The 15,017-nt window shown below is 40.7% G+C and overlaps 1 protein-coding gene and 1 non-coding gene across 2 annotated transcripts in view; one reads left to right on the forward strand and one right to left on the reverse strand.

The window, feature by feature from the left end:
• Positions 1–1,538: 1,538 nt before the first annotated feature.
• COL21A1 (collagen type XXI alpha 1 chain) overlaps positions 1,539–15,017 on the forward strand; it is a 208,719-nt gene continuing 195,240 nt past the window's right edge. Inside the window, exon 1 of the mRNA XM_066359179.1 lies at positions 1,539–1,820. The gene's annotated coding sequence lies outside the window, so the exon portion shown is untranslated. The remainder of the gene's footprint in view (positions 1,821–15,017) is intronic.
• TRNAG-ACC (transfer RNA glycine (anticodon ACC)) lies at positions 12,056–12,131 on the reverse strand. Its single transcript has one exon. It is a non-coding gene; the product is annotated as a tRNA-Gly (tRNA).

Raw genomic sequence — 15,017 nt, forward strand, 5'->3', positions numbered from 1 at the left:
AAGCAGATGGGCACTTCTCCTGTGTTGTGCTGTGACCCAGAATCAAACTGGGACATTCTTACAACGGCCAACACTCTACCAGTGGGTCAACCAGCCAGAGCCCCTCTTTTCTTTTTTAATAGAGGCAAAGCAGAAACAATCGATGTAGATCTGGTTTTGGTGGGCTTCAGTTTTCTCTGAAAATTAGAAGAAGCCATTTGCTGAGAATTTGAAATGTAGTTTCTTCTTTAATAAAAATATTTGGAAGGTGTTATCCATCTTCATATTGAAAAATTATTACTATATTTTTATTGATATGAACTGTGAAGAAACATATTTGCATAACAGTGCAAATATGAATGTATGAATGGATAAACAATGCAGGAAATGATCAGCATTCCAGTATGTTTCTATATGACCTTGAGTTGAATGGGCCCGAGATACTGAAGGAGGCATGTCTTTGTCAGGATTTTCCCTTGGGGAAATATTGATTCCCACATTCATTCACTGGATTAAGTATCTACTATATTTCAGGTATTGCTTTAGATGCAGAAGTTAAAGCTGGGTATAAAATCAATTATCTGTCCTCATAGAGCTTACCTTGAGATGGAAGTAAAACAAAAGGGCAAGAACGAATAATAAATTTTTAAAATGAAAGAGCAACAAACAAATAACAGTTTCAAAATAGTGAGGTCAGGGGTTGGGCATGGTTGTGGAGGTTTCCATTTGGATGGATTGTGCAGGAAGAAGTCTGGACATCTGAGGCTTGAAGAGAAGCAGGCAATCATGATAAGGTCTGGAATAGAGCTTTGGAAGCAGAATAAACAGCAAGTGAGAGGAAAACACGCTGGTGTGTATAATAAGGAAGGGCCCACTGGCGGGATTGTGGGGAAGCAGCGTGAGAAACTGGGAGAGTAAGAAGCGGGGAGAGTGAGAATTTGGAATGTAGTCTCTTCATTAATAAAAATATTATTTGTAAGTTGTTATCCATTTTCATATTGAAAACGTGAGAGCCAGCTGGCAGGAGGTGGGGAAGGGAGGAGAGAGGTCAGAAAACAATGAAGTCCTAAGCACAAGAGAACTTTGTGGCTGCTCTGAGAAGAACGGACTAGAGGGGGCAAAGCACAGAGCATTGCTTTATTGTCATAAGGCAGTCAACTTATTCTACGACTCCCCTGCATCCCCATATCCTCAAAGGTAACTGCCTATCCGATTCTCTGAAAGTGAACTCCTCTCAGGTTTTCGGGCAGCCATAGCCTTAGTTAAAAGCAGGTACATCAGTCAGTTTGCTGTTGGGCGGATTAGCGTGACCGACCTTGGCGCCCGGACGGGCCGTTCTCATAGGCCAAGGGAGGAAGGCCTTGTCTGATGGGCGCAGGTGGTGCCCCAGGCCCCTGCCTCCTTTAGTACTTGTCCTTTCAATCTGACTTAATGTGTTTTTCCTGATTGCCGGTGGTGCCTCATTCTGACTTCTCCCAGGGGTGCATTTTCTGGTCCCAGCAGGATGTGAAGTGAGCATGTTTCTAACAGGGTTCCACTCGCAGTTCGCCCTTGGAGATCCAGATCCAAAACCCACCCTCTGGCCTTGCCCCGGAAAGGGGGTGGGTGGGGAGCGAGAACCTTATCTCCCGGGCTCCGCCTCCAGGGGGCTGAGAGCGAGTTCCCGAGCCGCCGAGCTCTGCCCTGGCCGCTGCAGGGAGCCGGGCTCCGGGCGGAGGGCAGCAAACCCGCTTCAGCCCCGTTTTTGCCCGGGCTGTGGCTGCTCGCCTCCCGGGAATCCCCGTATCCTTGGTGGAGAACGCAGTTGGCCGCGACAACCGTGACCCTGGACGCCGCGCCAGGTGAGGTGACACCGCTTTCTCCCCTTTCCCCGCCAGAACGACAGACAGGGGACTTTAGGGCTGGCTCTCCGGAGGCTGCAATGTGGCATTTGGGCGCTCCGAGGGTGCAGTTCTCCCCGCGCTGAAATGCTCGGTGAACCCGGAGGTGGACTCCGCACCCAGCTGGAGGCTGGGATGCCAGGGTCTGTCTTGCAAAGTTACTTGGGTGTTAATGAATCTCGAGTTTTCGCTGGGTGCTGATTTATATACCTCAGGGTGTTTGGCCTCTGAGAATAATAACGTGCGGGGATTTACTTTCCTAAACTCATCTTCCACTGCCCATTTCGTAGGAAGGGGCTGCGGCGTTCACACCTGGCGCGTCCGGGAGCGCGGAGCCCGGAGCGGGAGCGCGGAGCGGGCAGCGGGCGCGCGGGGCCGGGGTCTGTGAGGGGTGCGTCACAGGTTCTTCTCGTTTGCTACATGGGAGGCTCACTCCGGAGCTTTCCTAAAATTCAGTGCTTGAGCAGCACCCCAGACCAAAGAAATCAGAATTCTTGCAGTGGGACTTTGGGCAAACTCATTGGAAAAAACTGTTCTCAGGTGAGTCCCATGCGGAGTAGTTTGGGGACCCGTGGTTCCCAAAGGGTGTTCTCTGGCCCGCAGCATCGGCATCACCTGGGAACTTTTAGAAAAGCAAAATCTAGGGCGCAGCTGAGACTCTGGGAGCAGGGCCCAGCTCTGTTTTAATGAGACCCCTAGGTGATGCCAGAGCTTGCGCCCTTTTCAGAACTTGGGTTGGATCTCAGGGTAAGGGCAAACACCTGCAAATGCCAGTCCACGGACGGAGGAGGAAACACCATTTTTGGAAAATCTAAGGTATACTGTGGACTTTGGAGGATCCTACGAAGGACTGAGGCACAGCCATCATCTTGAGCAATTTTCACATAGTAGACTTGGCGTATTTGCTTTAGGAGAGACTGTGGCTCTTCTTTTTTTCAGAGTTGAAATGAAGCCAGGGAAGAAAGAGAGAGCCTTGTAGCTGTAACGACAAGAACCTTTGGCCCCTGATGACATGAGCCCAGGTCATTCCTGTCATCAGTGCACATCGCAGGACTCATTTGCAGCAGTATTTTTCTTTTTCTAAAAAAAAGCAGTTGTAAGTTTAAGGGATTCATGCCAGTTCTCCAGAATGAAAGGGAATTCAGCATTACAGGTCTCTGGAATATCTGAAGTGGCTCTTTTTTCTTCTTCTTTCTTTTAATAGAGATCTGAGATTTCAAAATTTGGGCTAGAAAATAAAATCCAGCTCTTTCTAAGTCATGAGTACAGAAATAAAATGACTTTGCAAATAAGCTTAAGTGGATTAGAAAATCTCACACTGGCTAAAAAGCTAAAATAGGCATGACTTCAGTCCCAGCACGTGTGCTGTGGTGAACGTAGTGCTATCTCCCAAGACTTTCTGTACCGAGACTGTTTATTTTCCAAGCTGCTCTCTGTGCCAACTTATGATTGAGGTGTGTCAACCTGTTAAGGGACAGGTAGCACGCTAGGGTTTAGAAAACTGGGGAAATGTAGATAGTAGTTAGGAATAGGAGGAGCCTTGGTCTGAAGCTCAAGCCTCAGGTTCCGTACATGCTCTCTGCTCCTCCATGCGCTTGGATGGGGCATCCACCCTCCAGGTATCACTCTGCGCATCTGTCCTACGGGGGCTGTCGTAGCGCAATGCATACTTCCAAAATCTCACATTGTTGCCAAGCTGAAATGAAATAATGCTTCTATAGTGTCTAGCATAGTAAATTAAATGTTTGTTAGCTTAAAATGTGCACATATCACACATAAACTGAAAATAAAACAAAAACTTAACCCCAGACACCTTGAAATGAAAAGAAAAAACAGGTTATGGATAACACGGTCTGATTTTGTAGATATTCATATTTATTTACGTGCCAACCTCACCTGTAGAATTTAAAATTTTTGCTTTTTTTTTTTACCTGAATGTGAACATATGGATATCCTCAATTTGTCTTCATAATTTTATTGCATGTTTAATATAGCACTTTCTAGGAAAGACATTTTTAAGTAGCATAGCTTCAAACTGACAGCCTAGTTTTTATCTACTCACTGTCTATGGCAGGGGTCCCCAAACTTTTTACACAGGGGGCCAGTTCACTGTCCCTCAGACCGTTGGAGGGCCGGACTATAAAAAAAAACTATAAAAAAATCCCTATGCACACTGCACATATCTTATTTTAAAGTAAAAAAACAAAACGGTAACAAATACAATATTTAAAATAAAGAACAAGTAAATTTAAATCAACCAGTATTTCAATGGGAACTATGGGCCTGCTTTTGGCTAATGAGATGGTCAATATGCTCCTCTCAATGACCACCAATGAAAGAGGTGCCCCTTCCGGAAATGCAGCGGGGGCCGGATGAATGGCCTCAGGGGGCCGCATGCGGCCCACGGGGCCGTAGTTTGAGGACCCCTGGTCTATGGTGAAAGATTTCACCATGAGGTGGAGTTTGTAATCTATGGACAGTTGCATTTAAATAGTCTGAAACTCTTAGCTCTCCAGGATATCATGCCTTATAAAAGGAAATGCATATGATAAAATAAAAGGGGCATAGTGTGGCCTCCAAGAGAACCAGTGGAGAGGTACTATCTGGTGTATCTTAGGTTCTTGAGAGAAAGAATAAAATGAAACCTTAACCAGTTACATCAAGATTTGTTCAAGACAACATGTAACAAAACAAAATAAGGACACAGAGCACGGACAGGCCTAAATGGGCAAAAAAAGGGTAGGTAAGGTCATTTAAGTGTCCTTTTCTTCAACTGCCGTAATTTCAAAATGTTCCAAGCCACATATCCAAAAGCAATTTCTTTAATATTATTTGAATGGAACTGATCTGGATGATCTGGTTAGGACCAAATGGTACTACTGAAAAAAATATTTATGATATTAATTCTAAAAGGGATGCCAAATGATGCTGTACTTTAAAATCGGTCTTGATTCTCCTTTAATTCCAGTGATAAATTTAATATTAGATATCTACCTTGAGTACCTTTTTACGACTCGTCTTGCATTGTTTTGTAAATTTAATTTATTGGGGTAACATTGTTAATAAAATTATATAGGTTTCAAGTGTACAGTTCTATAATACATCGTCAGTATATTACATTATGTGTTCACCACCCCGAGTCCAGTCTCCTCTGTCACCTTATATTTGATCCCCTCAACCCTCATTACCCCCTTCCCCCATACCCCCTCCCCCGTGCCCCCCTCCCCCATGCCCCTCTTTTCCTCTGGTCACCAACATACTGTTATTTGTGCTTGAGTTTTTGTTCATTTGTCTTGTTTGTTCATTTGTTGCTTTCAGTTTTAATTTTTTAAAATTTATTCATTTTAGAGAGGGGAGAGAGAGAGAGAGAGAGGGAGAAGGGGGGAGGAGCAGGAAGCATCAACTCCCATATGTGCCTTGACCGGGCAAGCCCAGGATTTTGAACTGGTGACCTCAGGTGTTCCAGGTTGACGCTTTATCCACTGTGCCACCACAGGTCAGGCCTACTTTCAGTTTTAAATACCACATGTGAGTGAAATCATTTGGTTCTTGACTTTTTCCTTCTGACTTTAGCTTAGCAAGCTATTCTCAAGATCTATCCATGTTGTCACAAATGGCAGTATTTCATCTTTTCTTATGGCTGAGTAGTATTTCATTGTATATATGTACTACATCTTTATCTGATCATCTCTCAAAGGGCACTTTGGTTGTTTCCTTGTCTTGGCCCTCCATGAGTAGGGCTGTAGTGAACATAGGGATGCATATATGTTTACAAGTGTTTTCATATTATTCAGGTAGAAACCCAGAAAGGGGATGATGGGTCATATGGTAATTCTATTCTTAATCTTTTGAGTTACCTTACTGTTTTCCATAGTGGCTGTTTCAGTTTACATTCCCATCAGCAGTCAATGAGGGTTCTTTTTTTCTCCACAACCACTTCAACGCTTGTTATTACTTGTCTTGTTGAGAGAAGCCATTCTAACAGGTGTGAGGAGGTACCTCATTGTAGTTTTGATTTGCACTTCAAATACAAGAGGTCAGACTCTGCCTTTAATCAATCCTGTGTGACTTCTAGAAGACTAAACATAACCCAAGTTCCAGCATATAAGCATTTTAGTGACTCCTCCGTTCAGGAAATCAGGTCTTTATTAGGATACTTTAAATATTTATTTATTTATTTATTTATTTATTTTTGTTTTGTTTTTAAGTTAGAGGAGATAGTGAGATAGACTCCTGTCTGTGCCCCGATAGGGATCCATGCGTCAACTCCGAGTATGGAGCTCTCTTTAGCGCCTGAGGCTCAGGTCAGACCAATGAGCTATCCTGAGCAACCCAGGCCAACGCTCAAACCAATTGAGCCACTGGCTGCGTGAAGGAGAGAGGGGAGAGAAGCAGATGATCACTTCTCCTGCGTGCCCTGACCAGGAATCGATCCCCAGGATGTCCACAGGCCAGGCCAACACTCTGTCCACTGAGCCAACCTGCCGGGGCCTATTAGGATACTTTTGAAATTACAATTTAATGTTATTAAATTGAGTTGAATTAAAATTCAGTGTTATTAAATGAAATGTAATTACAATTTAATGTTAGTAGGGTGTTTTGTTTGGCTCATTGTGTATGATATGAGGAGATGTGTGGCAATAAAAAGGAAAGATCAGATGTACATCTCTAGAAGGGAAAAATGAAGCTATGTGGAAGCCTATACAACTCTCAGTACTCACAGGAGAGTTCTGGATAATTTGAAAAGCTAAGAGAGTCTGTGATGTCGCAATTCAGTGACAGGATGTGGCCAATTAGGAATGATCAATATTGCAGGGCCCCGCAGTAATTTTATAATTCTCCATTTATAGGCATAAGGCCCAGAGCAGAGGTGATCATAGAGAAGTTAGCTTAACTGCATACAATTACATAACCTGGCTCTCTTAGGAAATTTTTGATGAGAGTTACCTGGCATTCATTTAGGTTCTTTTTGTGGGCCCTATTTATTTCAGAGAGGATTGTTTTTTTATCAAGTCCCATCTTGAAAGTCTTATGAGTAAATACATCACAGAAAATGGATACATGTTTTTATTTTGTATTTATTGTTTTTAGATTATATTACTCAGCATGCAATTGTAAATTCTTTAGTTTGATTCATTATCATTTTTGTGAAAACAACATTGAAATGTTTATTTCTGGCAGGTGGTCCAGTCTCAGACAAAGAGAATTAGCCACAGAGGCCAAGTTCCTCAACTTCTGCCTTATGATTAAAGATACAGTCTTGGCCCTGGCCTGTGACTCAGTTGATATAGTGTTGGCCCAGAGTATGGATGCCCGTGTTTGATTCCCAGTCAGGGCACACAGGAGAAGCAACCACCTGCTTCTCTCCCCCTAACTCCCTCTTTCTCCCCCTAACTTCTTCTCTCTCCCCCTAACTCCCTCTCCCTTTCCTTCTCTCTCCCTCCTCCTCCCTCTCCCCCTCCCTCTACCTCTTCCCCTCCCTCTCCTTCTCTCCCTCTTTTCCTCCTGCCGCCAGTGACTCAATTGGTTAGAGTGTGGCCCCGAATGCTGAGAATAGCTCGGTTGGTCTTAGCACATAAGCCTCAAGTGCTACAAATAGCTTAGTACTGGAGCATTGGCCCCTGATGGGGTTGCCTAGTGGATCCCAGTTGGGGCATATGTGGGAGTCTGCCTCACTATCTCCCCTTATCTCACCTAAAAAAAAAAAAGAGAAAAAAGAGAAAAGAATAAAGATACAGTTCCTTCAGCCAGACTGCCTAAACTGGATCCTGACTCTTTGACTTACTAGTTGTTTGAACTTGGATGTTACACATACTTTTTTTTGCTTCTGTGTTCTAATTAGTAAAAATGGGGTCAAGGTACCTACTTCAACTGGATTGTTCTAAGGAGTGAATTGATACATATGAAGGGTTTTTTTTTGTTTTTTTTTTGTTTTTTTTTTTAAACAGTGCCTGGCATATAGTAAATGCTTAGTAAGAATTTGCTATTATTTTACCTTAAACATTACCAAATGGTTTAAGCTAAAGCTCTCTTCTGTTTTCACCTCTGACAATTGGACCCTAAAAAAGTATAGTAATGTACATTATGTTCATTTAATTTTTTTCTGTTTTATCTAGTGGGTGGAATTTGTTTCAGAGTATATAAAGTACTTTAAGTTTCTCAGAAACGAATACAACATTCTGAACATTTATAAAAATTCCCAGATACTGCTGCTGCAGGCCAGAGACCACACATTAGGAGTCAGTGGGAATAGTATTTTAGAATGTTGATTCCAAGCTGATTAAAAGCAATCAGTTTGATTAATTTATTTTGTAAATGAATAAAGTAATTATGTCCTTATAAAGAGAGGCCTACTAACTACATCCATAGGATTCCCATGAACTCATAGACTTTTTAGAACAGTTAAGGGGAATTGGAATTTGTTTAATATGTAAGAAAAATGGAGACATTTATCTTGACTAAGGGCTCATGAATAGCTAGTGGTGGCCCTGAGTACTTTCCTGTCTTCAGCTCTGCATTTTTTATTTAACTACCTTGCTTTCTGATAAATTGGGTAATTTGACATGGGAGAATGTTTTTGGAATACTATAGGTCTTCTTGTCCCATTTAACCCAGTTTGACTTATTTCAGCGTTATTTATTTAAAAGCCTTCCTTAATGAAAAACCGCAGAAAACAATATATTCACAATGACAAGAAAATTAATCCACAGATATTACTTGTGAAAAGGGCAATCTTTTCCACTAGTTTGTTTTTTCGAAAGATTTAGTTTAGTTTTTTAGATCTTTGTTGTTTCTTTGACATTTTGATTGTCACTAATGACAAACTCAGGAGATCTGTTTGGAAACATTGACAGTTGTCTCAAGTCCAAGTTTGGTGACCTTCTGGGAATCCTGCCAGTTGCTTGTGTTTGATTCAGTGTTTAGTTTTTTGACTTGTCTTGTTTTGATCTAGGTCAATTTACTCATGATTGCAGTGTTATGTTACCTTTTAACTATTTGTTTTTACAGTAATTGGTGTGAATAAGAAAAGATTGGGGACCAAAAAATTTTCCTTTTTAAAATTTAAAGTAAAAAAGACATTCTAGTGAAGTTTGAACTTTATAGAAAGTTTGTTCTGCTAAGAATGTTCTTTAAAAACTGGTTTTAAAAGTTTTATTATATAACAGGGATAAATAAAAACACTCAGAAAAATATGCATTATATATATTTTGTGTGTGTGTGTCTGTGTGTGTGTGTATGTGAGACAGAGACAGAGGGAGGGACAGATACAGACAGACAGACAGGAAGGGAGAGATGAGAAGCATCAATTCTTCATTGCGGCACCTTAGTTGTTCATTGATTGCTTTCTCATGTGCCTTGACAGGCAGGGGGTGGGGATTACAGCAGAGAGAGTGACCCCTTGCTTAAACCAGTGACCTTGGGTTTAAGCTGGTGAGCTGTGCTCAAGCCAGCGACCTCGGGGTTTCAAATCTGGGTCTTCTGTGTCCTAGTCAGATGCTCTATCCATTGTGCCACCGCCTGGTCAGGCTGTGCATTATATTTTTATGGTAACTTTCAAATTCATAGGTGACTCAATGTTTGAAACAACTTATTGAAATATATACTTTTGGCTCTGGCTGGCTAGCTCAGTTGGTTAGAGCATCATCCCAACATGCCGAGGCTGCCCATTCTATTCTTGGTCAGGGCACATACAAGAATCAATGAATGTATAAATAATTGGAACAACAAATAAATCTTTCTGTCTTTCTCAAGTCAATAAATAAAAATTAAAAAAAGAAATATATACTTTTAAAAATTCTAAAACTTTTTCCACATGAATTTTGCTACTTTATTAGGAAGAGAGAGTTTGATTTCATCTCATGGATTTTGGGTAAACAAGTGTTCCCTATTAGTACCCTGAATAGATAGTATATTAAAGATAAGACAGGGAAAAACATTCTCTGTAAGGGTTCAGCCATTCATCAAATAGTGATTAAGTGCTTACCAAATGCTTGGCTATCCTAGGAGGACTCAGAGAAGTTGCTAAGTTCTGTTTAGTTGTTCTATTGATAGCCAATTGGAAAATTTTTTAAATGGAAAATGCCCTTTTATTTATTATATAAAAATAAGAATGTTTTATAAATATCTTAAGTGAAAAAATGCAAAAGGTGAAAATAGTTGTCATTTAAATTTAGAAAAAATCTACAAGCATCGCGTGATGTGTCACTTAGTTTCTTCTCACACCATGTTTGATTCTCATTTGACATAATGCCATGGTTCAATCTGCGGAAAGGGCCGTGTGTGGTTTGAGGGTATATCCTGGCAAGAAGCGGAGAGGTTATGAGAAAGTAAACACCCCAGGTCCTGGGAATGGAGGCAACTGCACTACCGCCCTGGAGAAAGTTACACTTCCCCTTGGGCAGTCTGCCTTTTCAACATTCAACATTCATTTCTCTTTCAAAAGCAAAGTGCCTTTACTTTTCTCAACCTGATCAAATCATTAGTTACCTAGAACTTCTGGACTAAGGTTTGAAATGAGCGTGAAATAACAGCTGTGGGGAGCAGGGATGACATGGTAACTGCCTTAACCAGAATGGTGTAGGCAGAGTCCCTACTCGGGTCCCTTTGGAACAAGGTAGGAGCAGGGATGGAAAGAGCCAGTGGGATGCAGAGCTCATGACAGCCAGTGGAGGCCCACGGAGGCTAATGCGAATTCCTGTATATTTAGTGAAAGCAAACATGTGAGTGTGTAGTGTGAGCAGGTAGGTACCTCCAGTCCACGTTATGTGTGATTTCTATACAACCGTGTAAATAATAGTAATAATAGTTATATGCCAAGTGCTGAATAAACAGGTGCTCTCGTTATTTTCAAGAAGGATCTGGACCAGGAAATGGAGAACCTGGTTTCTCATCCCAGCCCACCACCAACTTGCTGAAAAGCTGGTAGTTTAGAAAAGCCTGTGGTAAGGGAGAGCTAGCAGGTGTGACTGTCAAGTCTTCCTTCATTTTGCTGTTTGATACTTATCTTCGTCTTGGTTGAAAGCACCCTTTGAGACCATCATGGAACATATAAAGAATTGCAGCTTAGAGCACCTGTGTATAGAGTTGAAGTCACTGTGGAGTAGTAACCTTTAGGAAATCAGTCTATTGAGGAATGGAGAATGCATTCCTAAAATTGCTGTTAACATACTTCTTGAATGTGCGCTGAAGATGGATGTTACTGTGAGTGAGGAATGAGAAAATAACAGCTCTTTTTATTTCCAGACCATTTTAATGATGCCTAAACACATTTTTTCTTTGGCTTCCATGTGGGAATTACATAAATAATGTTCACTGGTCTTTTTAACACTTGAAAAAAATTTTTGTTTCTGATTCTGAATTATGGGTTTTGTGAGGGAAATCATGTTTATATGAGTAATCAAATTATATTTTTGAGCTCTAAATTATATGTTTCTCAAAATGCTAACAGTTGTGTTTGGGTTGCATAATGATAGATATTCTCTTTTCTGCTTTTGTTTATTTTAAAATATACATATATTACGTTTATACTACAAAATGAATGTATAACGACATGCCTTGTAGATAGAAACATTTGAAATTATAATTTTAAATTCCCACACAAATGAGAGGAAATGATGTTTAGTGTGATTAATTTGCTCATAAAGTACATATTATGCCAGATGTACTTTGAAATACCACACAAACTAAGTACAGATAGTAAAATCTGGCTAAAATGACAAAAAATTTTTTAAAGCAGAAAAATTAGTTTATTACTTCTTGTGAATGTGAAAGAATATCATGTGCTCTACTACTCTGAGGCCATATAAGATATTAGCTAAAATCATAGGTATTGCACAGTCGTGGCCCTTACACTTAGCACCTGTATGTCCCTGGACATGATATTTAATCTTTCTGGTTTATTTTTATTTTGATTTTTTTTTTATCAAATGAGAGGCAGGGAGGCAGAAAGAGAGACTCTTGCATGTGCTCTGACTGGGATCCACCTCTCAACCCCTGTCTGGGGCTGGTGTTCTGCCCATCTGGGGCCACTGCTTTGTTGCTCAGCAACCAAGCTATTTTAGTGCCTGAGATGAGGCCATGGTGCCATCCTCAGCGCCCAAGGCCAACTTGCTCAAACCATTCGAGCCATGCCTGTGGGAGGTGAAGAGAGAGGGAGAAGGGAAAGGGGTGGAGAAGCAGATAGTGCTTCTCCTGTGTGTCCTGACTGGGAATTGAACCCAGGACTTTGACATGGTAGGCCAATGCTCTACCACTGAGGCAAGCGGCCAGGGCCTGGCATTTAATCTTTTAAAGCTTAATTTGTCCATTGTTAATTGAGGATCATAGGACCTAGTTCATAGAGTGGTCAGTAAGGTTAAATGGGGTAATGCAAATAAACACTTGAGCAGAGAGCCTAGCAGGGAGGAGAGGCAGATCCAGGTTTTCGCCATTACCCATGCTGTGCTGGGGGAGAAGAAATTTCCAGCGCAGAGAGGGGTCTCCTGAAGCTGGCAAGGCAATAGCAGCAATAACAGAGGCTTTGAGACTCACTCCTTGTAACTATTAGTGTTGATTCTGGAGTCTGAGTGGCTGTCATCCTTTACCCTATGGCTCAGTCCCAGAAGGTCATGGCTGTTGATGGCATTGAGGGTATCCTCAATTCTTGCTTATAGCTGAAGATGGCTTGTCACGAGCTCCTGTATTTAGCAATTGTAGAGCTCTCTTTGGCGAGGGCCACAGATAACTAATATCAGGGCTTTACAAAAATCAGAAGATAGCTTTTCTCAGGTCTGACGCAGCTCTCGGTTTCAGTATCCTTTTGCTTCTTCAGTTGCTATCTCTTGGACTAGGGTGCCTCTGTATAAGCATACATTCATTCAACCATTCAGCAAGTATTTCAGCTCTTTCTATAGTTAAACTAGATCCTAGGGATGCAGAAGTAAATAAACACGGTTCCTGTCTTCAAGGACTAACAGTTGCTTAGCAAATTTCCCCATAGATGCTTGGATGTCATACCACAAGCTCCTAATCCCGTTCCATTGCTGCTTAGGGTAGAATGACTTGAGGAAGTTGTGGTTGTTCATATGTTAATTGTCTCATACCTTCTAGTCTGAAGGTTTATTATTAGGGGTTGTGGTTATATCTGTGTTCTCCTTAGAACCATGATGATTTCCATATATATAATGTATATCAGTTTAAGTTTTGTCAAAATATTTAGGCTAAGCATGTCTTCTATTAAGCTAAAACAAAATAAAACAAAAAGCCATGATGAAATGAACTGAGGCTTGACAGAAGTTAAGGAGGCTTTGGGATAATCAAAATCAATCCTTTTTAGACAATAGATATCAGAACTCTGAAAAAAGTGGGAATATTTTTTGATCTTGGACTCATTCTAAATGAGTAAGTTAAATGAATGTCTAGACAGTTACCCATATAGGATAGTTAAGAGTCATTTGTGCATCTGCGCTTTCGTAACTGTGGCTCTAAATACTTTTAACTTTTAGGTGGATAGTGTAATTTCAGATTGGATATTTTTTGGCCAGATCTATTACATTATTAAATGTTAAACCTGAGTAACGCAATGCGTTTGTATATTTTAAATGTTTCTATATTATCTTGGATATGGCTGTCAAGATGTATTCCAAATTTCTCTCTAGTAACCTGCCATGGTTTTGAGCGTTGGGCCTAAGTCAGCCTATATAAATCTTGAAAATCAGTTATAATTTCATGTTTTTAAACTTGATTTGAGTACTAATGACTTAAATTAAAAGATAATTGTGTGCATGTTCATTCCTCTTCCATTTATAATAAAGTTAGCCCAAGAAATTTTTTTCCTTTTCCTTTCTTTTATTGTTTAAGTATTGCCAATCATTAGACAAGGCCAACCTATTTTATGCTAAGCTGTTTTCAAGGAATCCACTTATACAGAGCTTCAATCTTTCCAGACTTCCATGCAGAGGAGATGTCGCCTGCTTCTTGAGACCACAAGACTTTGCTACTATTACCCGACACTCTGGAGAATGTCAGTTTCTTTCCTTCTGGCATTTGTCTTTTCTCAGGGCCATCCTGTGGTGTGTCCTATGGTGAAAAGGGGAAGGAAGAAGGCACATCTGATTATCTGTAAAAGTTGCAGGAATGGGTTTCAGTTTCTGCAACCATTATTCTCATTAGAGAGTTGGGAAGTTTTCAATAGAAAAATACAGGGATTTTGATACATCACAGGATTGGGGATAGGGGACACAGGAACTTCCAAGGAAGCCATTAATGAGTATTTCATCACTTTCATAACCTTGATATATGGGTAATTATAAAAACACTGAATATGTGCTATATGAAAGCAAAAGAAAACAAAACAAAGAAAACAAGAGAAGGGATGAGCCAAGTATGTTTAATTTCAGTGGCTGTCAGGATGCCTAGTATAGGCAGCCCCATGTTACAAACAACATAGGTTCTGTAGGTTTGTTCTTAAGTTGAATTTGTATGTAATTGGAACAGGTACATTTACCTATTAGATGCAACTTAGGTGTTTGTCTTAACATAGTATTTATTTTTATTTTTCTGTGCATATAAATACTTAAACATTATCAAATATGACCTTAAACAATCTGGGATGATGCAGAAGATGATGGACTTGTTGGAGAGGATAGGATTGGAGTTAGTTAGAGAGTCAGGGTTTGATTCTGCTTTTAGAGTCAGTTTTCTGAAGTAGCATCAGGGGAGGTATTCACAGAGCTTTTCTTTTCCTCAAAAATGGCCGTGTAGCATCTTAGGCCTTCGGTAACTGTACGGTACACTGGTGAACCTTTCTGTATCAGGATCTTGCTCCTTTAACTTTCCCATTCCTGCATCAGCTAACTCTTTTGTAGAAAACTTGTTTGGTTCTGGAGTTTCTAGGTCCCTGTTTTCTTCCCTATATGCTCTTGTGTGCTGCTCTAGTTCCATAAGGTCTTCATTGGTTAGTTATTTGCATGGGAGTTCAGTAACTCTATGATATCATTTTCACTGATGTCCAGCTGCAGTCGATTACCAATAGCCCTTATGGCGCTCCATTTGTATGAGTTGTACATAATTTAGATGTTTGTAACTTAGAGATTTACTGTAGATTAAGGTTCCATGATTCCAGGTTGCTTGTGACACAGTTGGGGGATGGACTATTTTAAATATAATTTTTTTTGACAG

This window comes from Saccopteryx leptura, chromosome 1 (genome assembly GCF_036850995.1).
Source record: "Saccopteryx leptura isolate mSacLep1 chromosome 1, mSacLep1_pri_phased_curated, whole genome shotgun sequence".
NCBI classification, from domain to species: Eukaryota; Metazoa; Chordata; class Mammalia; order Chiroptera; family Emballonuridae; genus Saccopteryx; species Saccopteryx leptura.